The 18,565-nt window shown below is 42.7% G+C and overlaps 2 long non-coding RNA genes across 4 annotated transcripts; both read left to right on the forward strand.

Moving 5' to 3' along the window:
- Positions 1-3,110: 3,110 nt before the first annotated feature.
- LOC118233135 lies at positions 3,111-10,707 on the forward strand. 3 transcript variants are annotated; one of them, XR_004766455.1, is made up of 4 exons: positions 5,229-5,425; positions 5,940-6,086; positions 6,409-6,656; positions 7,958-10,707. It is a non-coding gene; the product is annotated as an uncharacterized LOC118233135 (long non-coding RNA). The 3 variants fall into 3 exon arrangements; XR_004766453.1 differs by lacking the exons at positions 5,229-5,425; positions 5,940-6,086 and adding an exon at positions 3,111-3,348; XR_004766454.1 differs by lacking the exon at positions 5,229-5,425 and having other exon boundaries at positions 5,816-6,086.
- A 1,842-nt stretch (positions 10,708-12,549) lies between these two features.
- Positions 12,550-15,281, forward strand: LOC118233004. Its single transcript, XR_004766439.1, has 4 exons — positions 12,550-12,775; positions 13,454-13,572; positions 14,899-14,943; positions 15,170-15,281. It is a non-coding gene; the product is annotated as an uncharacterized LOC118233004 (long non-coding RNA).
- Positions 15,282-18,565: the final 3,284 nt, after the last annotated feature.

The following is an 18,565-nucleotide window of genomic DNA, read 5'->3' on the forward strand; positions in this document are numbered from 1 at the left end:
ACAGAGGGCCATTCAGTTTTCGACTTCACTGAGCTCAGCTGAACACATCTAAAAGACATTACTTTCATCAGTCTGGTCACAGTTTAAATTTGATGTTTGGTTGCCAATTGTGTTGGCATTGTGTTACAATGTTGTGTAAATTGCAAAAATATTACTCTTGCCTACTTCCGTTTATTAAATTGCAAAGTAGTAAGGACTGGCCGGTTTATAGAAGGTAACTTTGATGTTTACAGTTATGGAGTCTGGAATCTTAGAGAGCACCTGGTCTACAGCAGATAACTGCCATTCAGTGTTCATGTTCTGTTGCTGTATTTATAAGCTTCCACCATGACTCTATAAACTAATAATAAAAGCCTGCCACTTTTTTTTTTAAAGACCTGGGTTGCAGTTCTCTCTGTAGTACTGGGCCATTTATTATGTTTTTGTCTTTCTTTCCCCACAGAGCCTGTATGAAATGCTGACACACATCCCCTGGAACAGTCTGCAGTGTCCTCTTCTTATCCAGCTCCTACCCCTGACGGTATCACTGTCAATCACAGTGACCACATGGGCAACAGCAAGGGCTGCTCATATTAAGTTACTAATCACTTGTCACAGGCATCAGGCTTTCCTGGTATCTTGGTCCGTGCGGGGAAACCTGCGAGACATCCATCGACATGTCCATTTCAACAGCTAGGGTGTCAGACACGTGAAAACAGAAACTGGCTCATGACAGTCTGCCATTGCTTTGATCCGGGCTCGGAATGTGTCCCTAGGTTATTTTGATTAAGCTACATTGTTACACCTACACTCGATGGCCAAAAGTATGTAGACACCTGGACGTCCAACATTGGCATTAATATGCCATTGGTCCACCCTTTGCTCCACTCTTCTGGGAAGGCTTTACACTTGATACCGGAGCATTGTTCAGGGATTTAGTTCCATTCAGCCAGAAGAACTTTAGTGAGGTCGGGTAGTGATTGGAGGATTAGGCCTAGCTCGCACTTGGCTTTCCAATTCATCCCAAAGGTGTTGGATCCGATTTAAGTCAGGGCTCTGTGCAGGCTAGTGAAGTTCTTCCATACTGTTCTCAACAAAACCATTTCTATATGAACCTCGCTGAGTGCTCGGGGGCATTGTCGTGCTGAAACAGGGAAGGCCCTTCCCCAGACTGTTGGGGAAGCACAGAATCATCTACAATGTGATTGTATGCTGTAGTATTAAGGTCTGCCTTCACTGGAACTAAGGGGCCTAGCCCCAGACCAAGGCGTGTCTGCATACTTTTGGTCATATAGTACATGCCTCAGTTCACACAATTTACTCATCAGTAACTCACTGTTGCCTTTCTGGTGCTTGCTTTTTGTTATTTTTGTATTTAGCGAAAAACTGAGCGAATAGACACTTCTGTATTTCGTATAAACTGAGCATATTACAATATTACATTAAATAATATTATTAAAACTGCACATTAAGACCTAAATCTTGTCTTTACTGGTGATAAATCAGCCATACTGCAGGGCTGTGAGATTCCTCTATTATGCGTTCTGGCTCTTATGTGAAGATAATGAAACCACGGTGGTCTGTGTGGGGATAAAGCATGTGATCTACTGTGTCTGACCACTAGAGACAACTTCCAGACAAGAGATGTAATTAGCTCACTGTACAAGAAGAAAAGAACGCCTTGCTCAGGGACTAATCTGATGCTTATCTGGAACTCAGGGCGCAACATGTCTGCCAATATTGGACCCCATTTGAATAGCATTACTGAAAATAGATGCTACAGTATCAAATTGAGTCTTTTTGCCCAGTAATAACAAGTAATGGATTATATCAGACATGTGGGCTGTTAGACTGAACCCATTCTGATTTGGGTTTCTTTGAAGGTGTGGTACAGGTAAAGGTAGAGTATATATTTTTTTGCCTTCTTTAATATTGTAATGTCAGGGATCTGGCGAGGCTCAAACTCAGGTCTCCAGGCAGAGAGGCAGCTGTGCTAACCACTGCACAAAAGATAATTCAGTGGTTGGCGCCTTACGCCCTGCACCTCTATGCCTTGCATGGTAACCGTTCACCGTTGGTGTGTGAGCGAGTGTGTATGTGACTGCGTGAATGAGAGGCATTCATTGTAAAGCACTTTGTGTAGTTGCTGGAAATGTGCTTTACAAATGGAATCTGTTTACCATTCCTTTGCAGCTATATGTGTTAATCAAAATGTATCTGTTGTCCTGTTGTGTTTGAACACAGTGAGCTCCCACAACAGCATGGATTTTGCTACCCTGTGGTACAAGAATGGATGCACTTGCTGTTGTTTCCAAGGTAACAAACAGTTATGGAGCCATTCATTTAGTTCTGATGTGATGTTGGTGTTAATGGTGTAACTTCAAGGGCATCTAGAGCAGATCTCTAAAAGTTATCAAGCATTTATATTATTAGTTATTTGTTATGTGTGCACTGTTATAAATCGCTCTGAATAAGAGGTTCTCCTAAATAAATTAAAGTAAACGTAAGTATCTTACAGCTATTGTGCATAAGAAATATTGAGTTATATAATTAATTTAGTTTTTTATTTTGAAGAAGACATATTCCACAAACACAAAAAGTAACTACCCGAAGCATTTACATTTACGTCCAATGCAGTGTTTTATGTTAATAATTTCCTGCTTTAAATTAGATTAATGGATGTGTTTTTACAAGCATCCTTTGACATTGAGAGAGCCCTTTTGTGACACCAGTAAGCCTCTAAACAAACTCCTGTACTATGCCCATGTAGGCATGTAACTTGACCACTGCAGTTATTTCAATTTGCAAAGAAATAATGGTTGTACAGATGAATCATATGATTATGAAATTACTTTTAAACACATTAGTTACCTTTCCCATTTTTGGTTTTCAGCTGAGGCTCGTTTGTTGAAGAGCAGTGCCAGTAAATTGGATACAGCTGGGACACAGTTGGGCTAATTTTTATCAGTGGGCTGATGGTCAGGGTCCTTGAAAGCAACCCAAAGGCCTAGAAAGAATGCTCCAGCATTGGAACTGCACTCAAACAGCACTGGCTCAGTAAACATAAACCACATTGGAGCTTAGATTGGCTTGGTCACAGCTTGGCAGCTAACATGTGACAACAAATTGTACTGTACCAATCCCAGGCCAGTGCTGGCGGCTGTCTGGTCATCAGATGTTTAGACAGGAGCGTGAATGCCACTGATTGTTTGATTTACTCAGTGATTTTTTTCCAACTGAACCTGGTGTGCAATAAGATTTCAACCAATGGCACCTGCGGTGAAACACAGCCTGAGAATCAGTGGTTGGACCAACACCTTCACAACCCAGAGGGAAAAATTTGTAACAGTCAAAGCAACAACCAAGAAGGTACTCAGATTGACCTATTCCTTATGATCTCACTTATGATTAGTGATATGACTGTGGATTCTTTTCATGGTGCACTGATTGCTGATCTGAGATCACCAGGGATTTAAGGAGTGAGGAGTGAGATCATGACTTGTGGGGCAGAGTGAACATTACAGGCATTTAGCAGAAGCTCTTATCTAGAGCGACTTACACAGCTTTTACATAGCATTTGCATTGCAACCATTTATACAGCTGGACATATACTGAAGCGAGAAGGTTAACCTTGCTTAAGGGTACAACAGCAGTGTCCTCCCCAGGAATCAAACCTGTGACCTTTTAGGTTACAAGACCAGTGCCTTACCCATTATACTACAATATTACATTGCCACCCACTGAACTTGATAATATAAATGGATATGTAAAAAATTGTATAAATTACTCTGGATAAGAGTGCTGAATGCTGGTAATGCACTGTGTGTAATATAAGTAAGTGTAATATAATGTAATATAATATGATGTGATGTAATGCAATGAAATGCCGTGTAAAATCTTTCTCTACAGGGCTGCAACTTTGCTTCAGTCTGTATGTAACTGTTGCTACAAGTTCTTCAACAGTAAGAAATATACCCACACACTGACGGCCCAAAGTCAGCGTATGGGTATATTACTTTAAATAACTTACTTTAGCCAGTATCATACCAGAAGTATTAACACTGTTCAGTTAGGCACATTCAATACTTGAAAAACAACAATTTTATTGGAACAAAAAAATGCACAACAGGATTGTTCTAGGCCTGATCTGATTGAAAATTATGGATGTATTAAGAATGGACACAGGTTCCACTGGGTTACCACTGCTTTGAATCTTAGCTAAGAACCCCCACTCTGTTGTCTTGTTGATGGTTGATAGTCTTCCAGAGTCATTCTGTAATGAGGTAGGGTGTTAGTCTCTGCTTGTTCGGGTTTCACATGATTACTTTCAGCTTTGCTTCCGGACCGATTCCTCTCTGAGGGCAGAAACGTGTTCTGCTTGACTTAGGCATTAACTGCACGCAGTTACTCTGTTCAGGAACGGTACTGAGTGCACCTTGCTAATATCGAGACTGAAACACTGGGTAATCGGTGCTGGAACAGCAGCATCATACCAGTCGCCGTGGGCTAGCTCTGGATGTTTCTGCTCAATGTCTGATTTCATTTACGAGGTCGATGTGCTAAAGACGTTGTGGGGTGATGCCAACAGACCAAGGCAATGTAGTCTGACGCCTTTGATGCTTATGTGGTGTGTGAAGACAGGGGCAATTTGTCAGATAGTCAAAATCCCTGAGCTGTTATTTCCATGACTGTGAAATCAGCTGTGGTGTACTGTCACCACCCACAGACAAGCGCTGGAATTAAATCAAAGCTTTGACCCGCCCTATAATCACAAATTACTAATGTGGAACTAATTTAGGCCTGGCCTCTGGAGTTGCCCACACAAGACAAAGGCAATTCGAAGGCAATGCATTAAGCAGATTTGGGCTCGTCCAATCTAAGATCTTTTGTTTTCTGTGACTAATTTAGAAAGTGCTGCTTTTTTTGTTTTTAGTAAACAAAGGTCAGAAAAACATGCACACTTAATTTGATGCTCAGCAAATTATGGAAAAACTGAAACATCGTAAACCGTTAAACCTATTTATTTAAACCAGGCCCTTGATTTGGTGTTTTGTTTTTTTGGATATTGGTTCGGCCCTTGACTTAGTGTTTTTAAATATTAGCAGGACACTTAATATATGTTAGAACTGTGAGTAAGAGAGCTGTGATACATTACTGGGATTCCAAAAAGGGGTTATGGCTGAGTGGTCCATTCCCAGAGTTTGGCTCTGCCCTTCTGATTGGTCCTGTCCTGTTGATTGGCAGTTAAGCCAGTTGCTCCCAAGACAACAAGTCACACCTGGAACTAATTAACTCCAAGTTAACCAATTAATGGCACAGCATGAAATGTTCATGGGGATGAGGTTATTTTGAGAATTCTTTGGTGGATTGGGAGCCCTTTTTTTTGGATATGTTATAAGTGCTTTATCCCTGGCTTGTAATACCTCTGACTGAGCGTTGTTAATGGGTCAGTTGTATAGAAAAGGAATAACATAATGATGAAAACAATTCATTCAGCCTAACAATGTTTGCCATTTTCTGTATCTAGTGCTCTGATTACCTACAGACTAGATTGTACCTAACATCGTATCAACCCTGGTCTTGAAAATCCCCAGAGTTTCTACCTCTACTACGTGGCCTGGCAGGCTGTTCCACAGATCGACTACTCTGCTTGAAAAAAATTATCCCTAATGTCTGTATGGAATTTACCTTTTGTTAATTTCCATTTATGTCCCCTCGTTCTACTAACAGTACTTAACCTGAAGAGCCTCTTGTACTTCACTTTAATTTATTAATTTAATTTGTTAATTTATGAATTTAAAAGCCTCAATCAAATCACCACTTACTCTCCTTTTACTAAGCTTGAAGAGGTTTTGAAGACAGGATTTTGTTTGGCTTTTGTTTTTGCACTCCCTGCTCAGCTACTCCTTCAGTTAGTAAACCAGATTACCATTCTCTTTTCTTTTTTGGCTTTATTTTAGCCCTTGGCATTTTGGTTCTTGTCAACTGGCCCTGCTACATTATGAACACCACTGAAGAGAAACTTGTATATGTGAACCTGGTGACCTGATCTCAGCCCAGTCCAATTCGCTCAAAGCAGGAGTTCAACAGACTACCGTGAACTGAAGGTGTCCTGCGTGAACTCTTCTGCCCCACCTCCCCGTCCTGGGGGCCGCTGACTTGTTTGACGCTATCAGCTCTGTTGGACAGGAGCTCCAGATGTAATGTGCAAATGGTGGTGCAGATTTAGACTCTGAACACAGCTTGCATGAGGTTCTTTCCCAATGCAAATTGAGTGCACATGCTTCGACTGGTGCTTCTGAACCCTGTGCGGGATGGGGGGCGGGGGTAGTTTTTGAAAGCACCTGCTTAGTTTGACAGGAATATGTGTCATGCTGCATGCTTCTCAGTGGCTGCTGCAGCCCTACTGGCCCTTTTATGTTCTTCCAGGTGCTTTGCATCATCATCAAAGCCTCCAATTCCCCACGGCTTTGGAGCTGGACCCTCGAGCAGCCTGTGGATGGGGTGGAGTTCTGGTCCCGCCAGTGCTGTGCCAACTGCAATGCTGAATGACTGGCCCACTACAGTCACACCTCCTCCCTGCTGCACCCTGAGGTCATCTGCACCTCCTACGACTCCTGCCTCCAATCAAACGAGCCCAGTGAAGCCATGTCATTGCTAATCACTAGAGGGCAGTGGTGAGTAGTCATCTGGGACCATGCTCCTTGTGTTTGAATCCTTGGATTGACATGGACTATTCGGCTGTGTAAATTGACAGTATTTAATGTGTGGTCTGTGAAAGATGAACAGGGATCCAGACACCTGTTATACAAATTAATTAATTAGAATCTTCTGCCGTAAGTCGCCTGAAGCCCAGATTCAGCTGGACTGCCCTGTGGTTCTCAAACTTTTAAATTAGAAATTGAAGTTTGGATGGGTAAATGAACACATTCCCTCTACCTCAGGGCACAAGATGTTTTGAGCAGGGTGTGCTGCCGACTATTGCTATTGTAAATGCTATTGTGACATCACTATAACTGCTATTTAGTTGCTTTAATATTTTCCTACATACAATCACGTAACTATGCAAAACACACATTTATACTAGACTTTGAATTGTAAGGTGATCTATTTAGACAGTAAATTATGCTGCCACAGCAATTTTGTTTGTATAGCCTATGCACCACAACACGTGAATTTGACGGCCAGTTGCACAATAATGCACCAATCAGATCCGTTGCCTCTCAAGCGATTACCACACACATTCACATAATGTCTTGGTTACTGTCATGATCGACATCTGCCACTCAGTATTTGTATTGCACACTACATAGTAGCCGAGTAAATCTCTATATCACAAAGCATTGTCAATTAAACTGATCCTGCTTAGCGGCAGTGTGGTGAATAACCAAATGTCTTGTCTACACTTAGAAGGCCCCAAACGTAGACTTGCATTCTGGTGTGTTTATAATTCTAATGAGGGGTAATATTCAATCCATCCAAAATGCCATTGTCTGCTCACATGCAAGACAGCCAGGTGTGTTAATCTTCAGTCATTCCACAGCCTGGTCATTATCTGAAGAAACGTAGAAAAATTATTATGTACAATAGGCTACCAACCAGCAGGGGGTGCTGCAGCACTCTCGGCATCCCTACTTCCTGTGCCTATGCTCCACCTACGCACTTTAAATACATTTATCAATTCTGTGTTTTAGCACTGCAATTTAAAAATCACTGGTTTAACCTTTAAATGCTTCAGAATGTGTGTTGTTGAGAAAATGAGACTTACATCTTCAGCATTGCTGCACTGCAATTTGTGCTTATTTAATTTCAGTTAGGGGTTTAATTAGTATGAATTAAGCATAAAATGTATTATAATGAATGTGCCTGTTAATGTAATAGCCCTTGCTGTCCAGGCTTTGTTCAATGTGTCACAGGTGTGTAATTTCACTGCCTCTGCTGTGTTATTACTCAAACAGGCTCTCTCTGTCTGCTGCAGATATGCCTTCACCTGCTTTGTGAAGCTAGTCACACTTCTACTCCTATAGCGTCTGCAGTGTGTGTGTGAGAGCATAATGTCTGTGGAGGGGGCAGGTGGTGACTCGGCTAACGCCAGGAACCGTGGTAACCTGGAACTGCTTGATCTTCAGGTTCCTAGTCTGGTACACACGCAGCTGACACATCGAATGAAAGCATCATCTAAACACGGTAGAATGCAATCGCACAAACAAACCAGACAGCTGCTGCTACAACCAGATGGTGCTGGACAGGGACGCTCAGGGCTGATGGGGGGACGGGGAGGGGGGGGCAGGGGCAGGGGCAGGGAGGAGGAGGGGCTGTGTCTCCTCTGCTTTCAGCTCAAGACTGGCACGGATTGTCAGACCAGCAGACCAGCCCAGACTGTGCGACCTGCGTAGACTGTGCGACCTGCACAGACTGAGACCTGTGCAGCTTATAAGACCTGCACAGATTGTGAGATCTGTACAGCATGTAAGACCTGCACAGACTGTGTGACCAGTGTAGACTGTGAGACCTATGCAGACTGAGACATGTGCAGACTGTACGTAACTGAGTAATATCTCTGTAAAATATATAACTATAATGAAATATGACAAACGCACTCTGTAATAACCATTAAATATATAGTAAATGTTACATAATATCAGTTATTCCTACTTTCATGCTTATATTTTCTCCTGTATTTGTAATCTCAAAATGTGCACACTACATTTTAAATACTGAATTTTTCAGCACAATTTACAATATCGACACATAATTTGAAAGTTACAATTATTTATGCATTGTGTAATAAATTATTTTTTGCTCACGTATACTAGAAATGTTTTCCTATTGTTTTGTATGATGTGTGCAATGTATAATGTGTCCTTTTCAATGTCATGGCAAGATAAATGTGCCCATTTCTGTGAAGTTCATGTCAGCTGCTTCAGGAGACCGGACCGTCGTTTGTCTTGTTTAGGTATTTGACGCCCAATGATCGCCCGTGTGTGGAGAGAGCGTGCCACTGGAGCGGGTCACTGCGTCCAGACTGCGTTAAGGATGGCGCGCGTGCCAGGCCACGGCAAGGTCATTGGTTACACCCTTAGCTCTCACCGTTTCAGCTTATCTTATGCTCAGAGCAGTCCCATCTGCGGGGCTAAATGCGGTGTCCATGGAAACGCGTCGGAACTGCTGGGACACAGCTGTGAGAAGGAGACTTTTTCCTGCACCGCTCTGAAAAAAATAGAATACATTTGCCATGAATCTTTCACCCCACATTCACTCGCAAAACATTTGCGTCTTTTTCTCCAGCTTGTTTGTTTTGCTGTCAACTAGGCAAAGAGTTATTTGTTTTTCCCAACTGTTTTAAGACATTTCCTGAAACTATGCCTCATTTTCTCAAAGCTCTGAAGACAAAACACAACTGGTTTACCATTTTCTTAAAACCACACAAATCTCTTGCAAGATGAAACACTGCATTCAAAACTATGCCATCTTTTCTCAAAATTAAACTTTGAATCAAAATGATTCACACATGTAATCATTTGAATAGATCTTACTGACCACCAATTGTACACGAGTATAAAATGAAAAAGACTAAAACCTTTGCTTTATCAGTTGGCTCGTGTTGTCAGTTTATACCTCCTAGTTATGTATGCTGCATATAATCCAATTCAACATTTTTTTCTTTATTAATTCTCAAATTACTGCATACAGACAGGTTTACATAGAACAAACACAATCAAAGGGAAAAAAAACAATAGATTTGCCCTACAGTAAACAATATCTTACTGTAAATGAGATTTAGATAACTTGTTACTGTTACATTTTTTTTAAATCCTCTTTACTGCTTTGTGTGTCATGTTTCTGTCAGGCCACAGATTTTCATTAACATCACAGGCAGTATTTCCCTGACCAAGCAGCAGAGTAAATGTTGTTTGGCATGACCGATTCACCTCGTAAAGGATTCTGTGGTGATATCCCCACATTCCTCATCCACTGCCAAGAGCGCTCGAGGGGAATGCGGTCATATTCCACCATCAAGCCAAAAAAAGATTATTCTATGGGGTTTAGGAACCTCGAATAGGGTGGGAGAAATAGAACTGAAAAAAGGGTTTTTAAAGAACCAATTACGGGCCAGTGCAGCCCGATGTAAACTTATATTGTCCCAAAGGTCACCCCATGGTCAGTTCAGCCAAAATTTCTGTAATCTCTTCAGAGGTATTTGTCATCTGCTGCCTTCCTTCTTCTCTTGTTCTGACCCTTCATCTCCCTCTGTTTCTACCTCTCTCAATGGCATCATCCATTTTCTCCAACACAGGACAAGTCACTTGTGGCCCTTTTGTTCATGCTGAAGGCTAATTGGACAATTATTGAATTTCTGTTGGTAACAGTGGAGTTAATTTAGTTGAAATGTTGCATTCAGACACAGCACATTCAGTGTTTTCCATGTGAAAGCAGGAAATTTTATGTATGAAGTTTGTGTCAAATGTAGGGAACTGAGTAGTGTTTTGCAAAATGTAGCAAGTAAAATTTCAGTGAAGAGTAAAAAAGTTTTTTTTTTTAATTCTTGTATTTTTGCAGAATTGGTATAGGCATTGCACATCACTGTCAGGTTTTGGTAATAGTGTCTTTAAATTTAGTTTCAGTGTGTGAACAGTTGCAAAAATTGTAAATTACATGATATGCAATGGCACGTACTGCAAATGAATGAAAGCTTAAAAAAGTCACTAGTAATCTTTCTATTTTACTCTTCAGTGAAGCAACGCGCTGAATGTTGAGAAGGTGCACTGGTTGGTGGGTGGGATGTGCTCCCTCTCCTGGTAAAAGCAGGTGACGTGGAGTACCCAGAATGATATGAGGACCGGTGCCCAAGCAGGGGTGGGGAGTGGTGGCCCTTGTCCTGCTGGCTATCTGTAACTGCATCCTGAAGGCAGCCTGAGCACCAGAACTTGTTCAGAGGGCATCTGCAGGGTACCGCAAGGGGCTGAGCTCCCTAACCTTAACCTTAATTAACACCCTAATCCTAACACCACAACCCTAACCCTAACACTTTAACCCTAAACGCTAACCTTAAATCATAGCACTAACCGTCTGCTGCTAATGACCGTGTTGCTGCAGTCAGTGCTCTCTTAGTTTGTTTTTTACGAGAGCGCTGCATGCATGCCAGACTGTGGTATTAAACCAAATTTCTTTCCAGTTTTCTTGGAAAGAACATCAGTAAATATTTGAGAATGAGGCCCTGAGGGTGAGTGTTTAGTTGGATGTTCTAGGCAGGCATCAAATCAAAGACCTTTACAAGGCGTGTTTGACGTGTGTGTTCTGATGTGTGGAGCTTGATATGTCCACGTAAACACTTCTGCTGGGTTTTATTTTCTCGTTAAACCACTCGGGCACCCTTTGTATGGGTCTAATTTTGGCTCTTTTGTGTCTCATTCTGGAGAATGTGGCGGGTAGGGGTGTGGAGGGGGTTGGGGGTGTTTCAGCTATGAGAACTTAGCATGGGTATGTCAGCCTGCAGGAGAGCACTCAAAAGGTACACTGCGAGATTCTGTTTTAGGGTGTATCACCCCCCCTGTACAAAAGCTCCCTCTGTAAAACAGAAAAACGGTGTGTGAGAACCTTGTGATTTTACATGTGTAGCTTCACATGCAGTCCTACTACTGCACTATTTCTCTATGAGTATAAAACAGATTTTTACACAAACGGACTGAAATTTGAACATAAAACAGTAAGTCATAATGTCATAAACGTCTACACAGTCTACGTGTTTGGGCTGCGAGCTGTAAATGAAGAGTACGGAGATTTCTTCGGGTGAGACCAGATCTCCACCAGCAATGTGACAGGAATGTGACAGCAGAAAGCCACACTTCCGGTCACGCTGTGTTGCGAGCACCCAAGCAGTTGCTGCTGTGACAGTTCCCTATCGCAAATGAAACCCATTAGTACAGCATATACATTGAGCAACATTTTTTGGGACAACGACATCTTTTTTTCTTGATTTGGCTCTGCACTTCACAATTTTAGGTTTGTAATCAAACACTTCACATGTGGCTAAAGTGCACATTCTCAACTTTTATTTATTTAGAAATTATATCACGCTTCATACATTTTTTTCATTCATTTTTAGGGCTATTTTCTTTTTATTTCTCAGCCTCATAAATGCTTCCTGACTTTCACTGGCAGAACTGTGGTCCTGGTGTATTCAAACGATAATAACAGGCAGTCAAAAACCTAGAATCAAGGCTAGGTACTGACAGCTCTCTCGTACCTGCACTAAGGACACAACTGAACACACCTGATGTATCAATATTATATGAGAAGACATTTGACTGGAACATTATAGTGCCCTGAAATGGGGGGACTATGTATAAAAAGCACTGTAATTTCTACAAGGTGAAACCAAAATGTATAAAAATACATTTTAATAAAAGCTGAGAATCTGCACTTTAGCCTCACTGATAGTTTGATTACTAATTTAAAATTGTGGAGTAGAAAACCACATTTAAAAATTAAAGTCTTTGTCCCAAACATTATGGAGCTCACCACATGTATCCATTTACAGGGACCCATTGTTTCCAGAACAATCTTACAGAGAATTGCATTGCATTGATTAAACCCCTTCACAAAGGCCACCTGCTTGGTTTGCTTGTTGCATTCAACATGAACCTTCCCTCAGTTTAATTTAGGAATTCTCACCTTCTTTCAGACGGCTTCTACCTCATGTTGAGCTCCAATCAGTCACAAACCTTCAGTGATAACAGCAAAGAAGGGTGTTGATGGTTTCGCAGGGGACTGCTTTGTGTGCCATTTAGTCCAGGTAAGGCCTACTGCATAGCAGGGATAATGGCTTCAGCCCCAGTTGGAAGTCTCCTGTCATTGTAGGCCATTGTTCTGTTTAGACACAAGGTGAATTGTAGTGTGTCATTCCTGGCAAGCTGGTGCCGTGGTTAATGAACTGGAAACATTAGAGGAGGCTAAATGGATTGCGGCGGGTTTATGCGAATGAGGAAATGGGCTCTTTTTCTTCCTCTGAGACCCGTCTTTCTTTCGGGTACCCTTTCCTTTGCAATCCTCTCTTTTTTGTCTCTGGTTTCTCGTAAGTGAAAGGATTTTGACCTCGAATGGTGTTGAAAACGGGCCCGATAGATCACTGAACCCAGAATTAATTAGGCAACGCTCTTTCTGACCATGTTTAATTTGTTCACTCATTGGTCCCTCGGGCGATTAATTGAATTAGAATTTGTAATTATCCATGACATTTGCTTCACATATAGAGGGGAGGAGGGGTATTGTAAGTAATTATCTTCTAGGTACGTCTCCTTTGAAGTCATAATTTCACTTTAGTACTTTGAATACAACTTAAAAACATAATATTTTGTACGTTTCTGCAAATCTAGTTTAAAGATTCAAAGCTACATGTTGTCTATGTGTATACATGTGCATGTAGTCATACTTTTTGATTTATCTGTGCTGTAAATTACTTTATATACAATAGGTTGTCTGCATATAAAGCTGATTGCCTGTGGAGGCTTGCTGAACTTCACGGTACCATCTGAAATTCCCATGAGGACTGTAGATGAGTCCCTGGCTTCTCTCTTTGATGTCACCATTGAGGTAAATCAGTACCTGCTCCAGGCTTCAAGCACTAATACAATTAAAAAACATGTTTATGCAGAATTGGCTTTGTCAGTTCTTTGAAGGAAAAAAAAAGAGTTGACGGTTCGGTCAAATTAACTGAGACAAATTAACGAAGTAACTGCGAGTTCACATATGAAGAAGTGAAGTAGTAGCTTGAGTTAGGTGCCCTGTTTGGTGTCTTGAGCTTCTGTACGGATCTACACATCCAGAGGATAGCGTGTGGCTTACTGTCAGCTCTCTGCTGCACCATAGAGGACAGGGACAGCTCTGGGGCAGGCGGCCGAGCGACAGCTGACTGGCCAGGCAAGTAGAGTTGTGTGTTACCATGGAGATGTCACAGTGGAATTCTGTGGACCTCCACACAGGTCGAGTGGTACACAGGGCCAGTCTCATGATCATCCTGGCCAACGTGACTGAGCTCTGTGACTGAGCCCTCGACAACAGAGCAACAAGGGGTACTTAGGTCAGCCGTATAAATATAACCCATTATACTCAAACCCTCCAAGGGTCTGTTTCATGATTGCTGTTGTATGGGACCCCAATTCATCTGGGTTTCAGAAACGGCAAAGGAAAAAAAAATCATTTGTTTAAACTATTTTTATGTTTTATCATCAAGGAAAGAGCTAGGAATTACAGGAACCAATCTACACACTGGATATTTTTCAGATGTCAAGCTTCAGGGTTTCTAAGTCCCATATGAACAGCATTGTTTTGAAGTGCATCTATTTCAGTTTGCAGCATGTTTATAAGTGTTTATTTCAGGTGTCTAATTTGCTGTATAGGAAAAAAAGAGATGACAAAGAGCTCTCAGAAAAGATCTGCTTATCTGACACATTTTACAGAACTGCTGAGGGGAATTCAAACTCGATGGGGAGTGCACTACTGCAAGATGCTTTTAAAAGCGCCTGTGTGATCTTTAAGCCTGTGTTTTATCTACAGCCACCAACTGTAGTCTGTGCTCTTTATCCTTGGACACGGGTGATCCCATGGGTCGCTCCGGGTTGTTCCCACAGCATTCGCTGTAGTGTTTAGTGTGGCAGTCGTAGCGTGATCCAGATGGTTTGGGTTCAGAACCCAGCCATGTCCCTGCTTTCCCAGTTAGCTTAGTACGCTACTTTAATGTGAGAATTAAAAACTCAAGCAATTGATTTGGGAGCGATGCAAAAGTATGTTCGCGCTGTGGGTTGCCATCAAGAAGATTTGTCTGTAAGGAAATAAGCAGACCATTAAATTCTGTAAAAATTCCTTAATTCAGACGATCTTTTTCTTATTTTGTCCTTTCCTTATTTTTTTCCTTTCCAGTGCAATGTCCACACCTCCCAGCATGACTTTAACTGCATGAGTCTGGTAAGCAGCTCCCCAGCTATGGCTCCATGTTAGCAAGATACGACTTCACCTCACTTAGCTACCCTGACAACTCACTCTCTGCTGTGTCAGATAAGGTGGATTTATAAATGTGTATCGAAACGCTTTAATGTCAGAATGACAGAAGGAACTCTGCTGCGCCTTTTAAGAAATCAGGTTACCACGGTTGCAGGCTCACTCATGGTAAAGAGATCCCCCTGTGGTAAAGCGTTCTCAGGACTGTGCCGATAACGCCACTGGGCTTCGCAGCGACCGGCGGCAGCTGGGTTTCTATGGCGACCCCACAGCAGGCGTGGTGGAGGACTGCCAAAGGTCTGGCTGCCCTCTGACTGTGGCACTGAACAGGTGAGTCTCAGTGCCAAACCCCAAGACAGCCCACTCCAGTGCTGTCTAGCATACATTAGAGTGATATTCTCAATAAGCGCTGTGCCACCTGTATTAGACCTCACAGCTGCTCTGTGTGTGTGTGTGTGTGTGTGTGTGCGCATATGTGTGAAAGACAGAGAGCCAGAGAAAGTAAGTCAGAGAAGAAGATGTGAGTGTTCTAGAACCCCCTCCTATTAAAATTACCACCCCCCCCCCCCCCCCCACCATTTTCAGAGAACCTTCACCCCCTCAATGCCATCCTGAGAACTGCAAAAGCCCACTTTTTTATTTTATTTAACCTTTAGCCATACATACATACATACGCTCAAGTTAGAGAGTTTCACTTGCCTGGCTGATTGACTTATCTTTAAACCAAACTCAATAAGGGAAACACAACAATGGGGATAGTCATGTGTAGCTTTTAAACCTCTAGGGGAGTGCAACTGAAACTTTCAGTTGCACATTGTGTAGAGGATAACAGGGACACCTAGTGGAGGGTGGTAGGATAGCACTTATAACTGGGATGTTTGTTCATACTTCTATCACTGTTCTCTAGCTGAGTCTACTCATTAGTGGACATAACAGAGACCTACTAAAATGGGCTATAACTCAACTGATAGAGAATAGCTACCATTTACTTAGTTATATGTAATATTGTTCATATCAGATACATAGCAGATGCACCATTTAGATTTTTATCTAATTTTTTTCCTAACATGATCCATCATTGTCAGACAATCTATATCACATCTGATTGACACACAAAGGGTCGGAGCTCATATTTAATCACTGCCTATAAATCATATTCCTTTATTTATAGTGTTAGTGATGTATGCGTGTGGGCCTATGTGTACATATATATCCATGTGTATATGTGTATGCCTGTGTGTGTTTGTGTGTGTGTGTGTGTGTGTGTGTGTATGTGCCTCTGTGTGTGTATATATCATGTGTATATGTGTATGCCTGTGTGTGTGTGTATGTGCCTCTGTGTGTGTATACATCAGGTGTATATGTGTATGCCTGTGTGTGTGTATGTGCCTGCGTGTGCGTATATATCGTGTATATGTGTATGCCTGTGTGTGTGTGTGTGTGTGTGTGCATGCATGCATGTGTATGTGTCTGTGTGAATGGCTGCTGTAGCTGTAAGTCTGGGGTGCAGCTGCAGAACAGCATTGTGGGGCAGACATGCATCCGCTGCAAGCTGCGCGCCGCCTTCCCCGCGACAGATGGCGGCCCCTGTGCCAGGCGCCGCTGTGCGGCTCTGAGTCGCGCTCCTTCGCCGCCGCTTCCTCTCCCGTCTCCCGTCGCTCTCTGGCAGCGGCGCTCCGTGCCTGGCTCCGTTTCCATAGGAGCCCAGGTTCCCTCTCCTGTCTTCTAGAAGGTTCCAGCTGGCCAGACCCGTGGGCCAATGTTTTCATAATTCATTACGCCCCTCAGATTGTCTGCTCGTGGGGGGGGGGGGGGGGGGGGGGGGGGGTATCGGATGAGAGATGGAGCTGGAGAGGTGCCGTGTGGCTTGGGTTGGGCTGGAGGGGGTGGGGGTGCGGGGTTGTGAGGGAAGGGGTATGCCAGTACCAGATGTTCCCTGGGAATGTGTCCAGATGTTCTGATACGGATGACAGTCGGGCCCCTAGGCTGCATGCGGCTTCAGCGCGGGGTGGTCTGGTTTGTTGCGGTGTGGTATGGTGTGGCCTGGTCTGGTCTGATCCGGTGCGGTCCGATCCGTTCCAGTCGAATCCAGTCCGGTCCTCCATCTCGGTTTGCGCCGCAGGAGGACAGAGAGATGAATGGTTTCAGATGCAAAGCTTCTTTTTCCTGCTGGATTAGATCATGAGGATGTGGCATCGGGGCGGGTAGAAGGAGCAGGGTCAGGCTGTATGCTTTCTGGGAGCTCCTCTGCTGTCTGTGTGGGTCCTGCAGGGTCCAGATCACGTCCCAGTACCAGGGACTGTTTACTTTGATGCGCTGCGGCACTGTTACCGACCAGTGCGGTAGAGACTAGGTTCCCGCCCCCGTGAGAAAGGTAGTTTCCACAGTAGATGGCCCAGCCACTCCCTTAGCAGCATTCAGTCTACACTGATGAAGATAAGAAAAGGACTAAAATTCTGAATGGCAGGAGTTGCGCTTCAGGAACTTAATTTGCAACCAGAAGATTGTAGCTCAAAATCCCAGCTGGGATGCCAGGATTTCCACATGTTCAGATGGATGTGTATAACAGTAGATTTCTTAGCCACTATGGGCATGAGTGTTTTTCAGGCAAATGCAGGATGTGATGTAATAGTGTTCTCATGGCTCATTAGCTGATAGAGATTTCGTTCAATTTGTTCAAGATGCAATTGTTCCAGAGAGAGATGAACTAAAGGATTTGTCAATTATAAAAAGTGATTAAAAAAAATACTCAAACATTATTTCAGAAATGTCAATAAGATTGTTGAGAATCTGCTGAGGCATGGCAGTGATACTGTTTTATGTTTTGAAACTGAGTGGAATTGAAATTAAAAATGAAATGACATTTATTTCCTTTCATTTGAATCAAATTTAATTTTATATCCTTAAGATTATTTATTCAAATTACAGTTCAAGAATTGAATTAAAATTCTGCATTAATTCTAATTTCCCAATACTGTCCACTGATCAGTCTGTCTGTCCTCTACTAGTGTGCAAGTGTGACTATCCCCACGTCAACTGTAACCTAGAGATGGAGGAGTGCATCATTCCCCCCACACACCCCTCCTAGGGCAAGAAGTGTGAGGAGGGTCACTGAGGTCTGTTCGTTCAGTGCTACGTTGTTAGCATGAAGGTAATTATACAGCATGATTAAACCGCAGGAGCTGAGATGGATTACTGGATTTCTTAATGTGAATTAGCCTGTGAGAATGACTTAATGAGGTCTTAATCTCCCTCAGAACATTGAAAGTAGGATTGTTCCTTCCCTGGAGGCCTATGGTTAAGAACTGTGATGTAAGACAGTCCATAATGTACAAACACACACAAACAAACATAAAAACACACACACACTACTACCACCACAACCACTATCACCAGTATCCAACCAGTATGAAAGCACATTCATACATGCATCTAAGATTACGTTTTTTTTGTTGTTGTTGTTGCTGTCTTTAAACATCAAGATCATAGCGCGAGCTTGGACCGTGAAGTGAGCAGGGGACTGGTGGCCTGTCCAATCACGGCCCTGTTGGCTGCAGCCCTTGCTTCTATTCCGGAGTATCATCCAGCT

This window comes from Anguilla anguilla, chromosome 8 (assembly GCF_013347855.1).
Source record: "Anguilla anguilla isolate fAngAng1 chromosome 8, fAngAng1.pri, whole genome shotgun sequence".
Taxonomy (NCBI): Eukaryota; Metazoa; Chordata; class Actinopteri; order Anguilliformes; family Anguillidae; genus Anguilla; species Anguilla anguilla.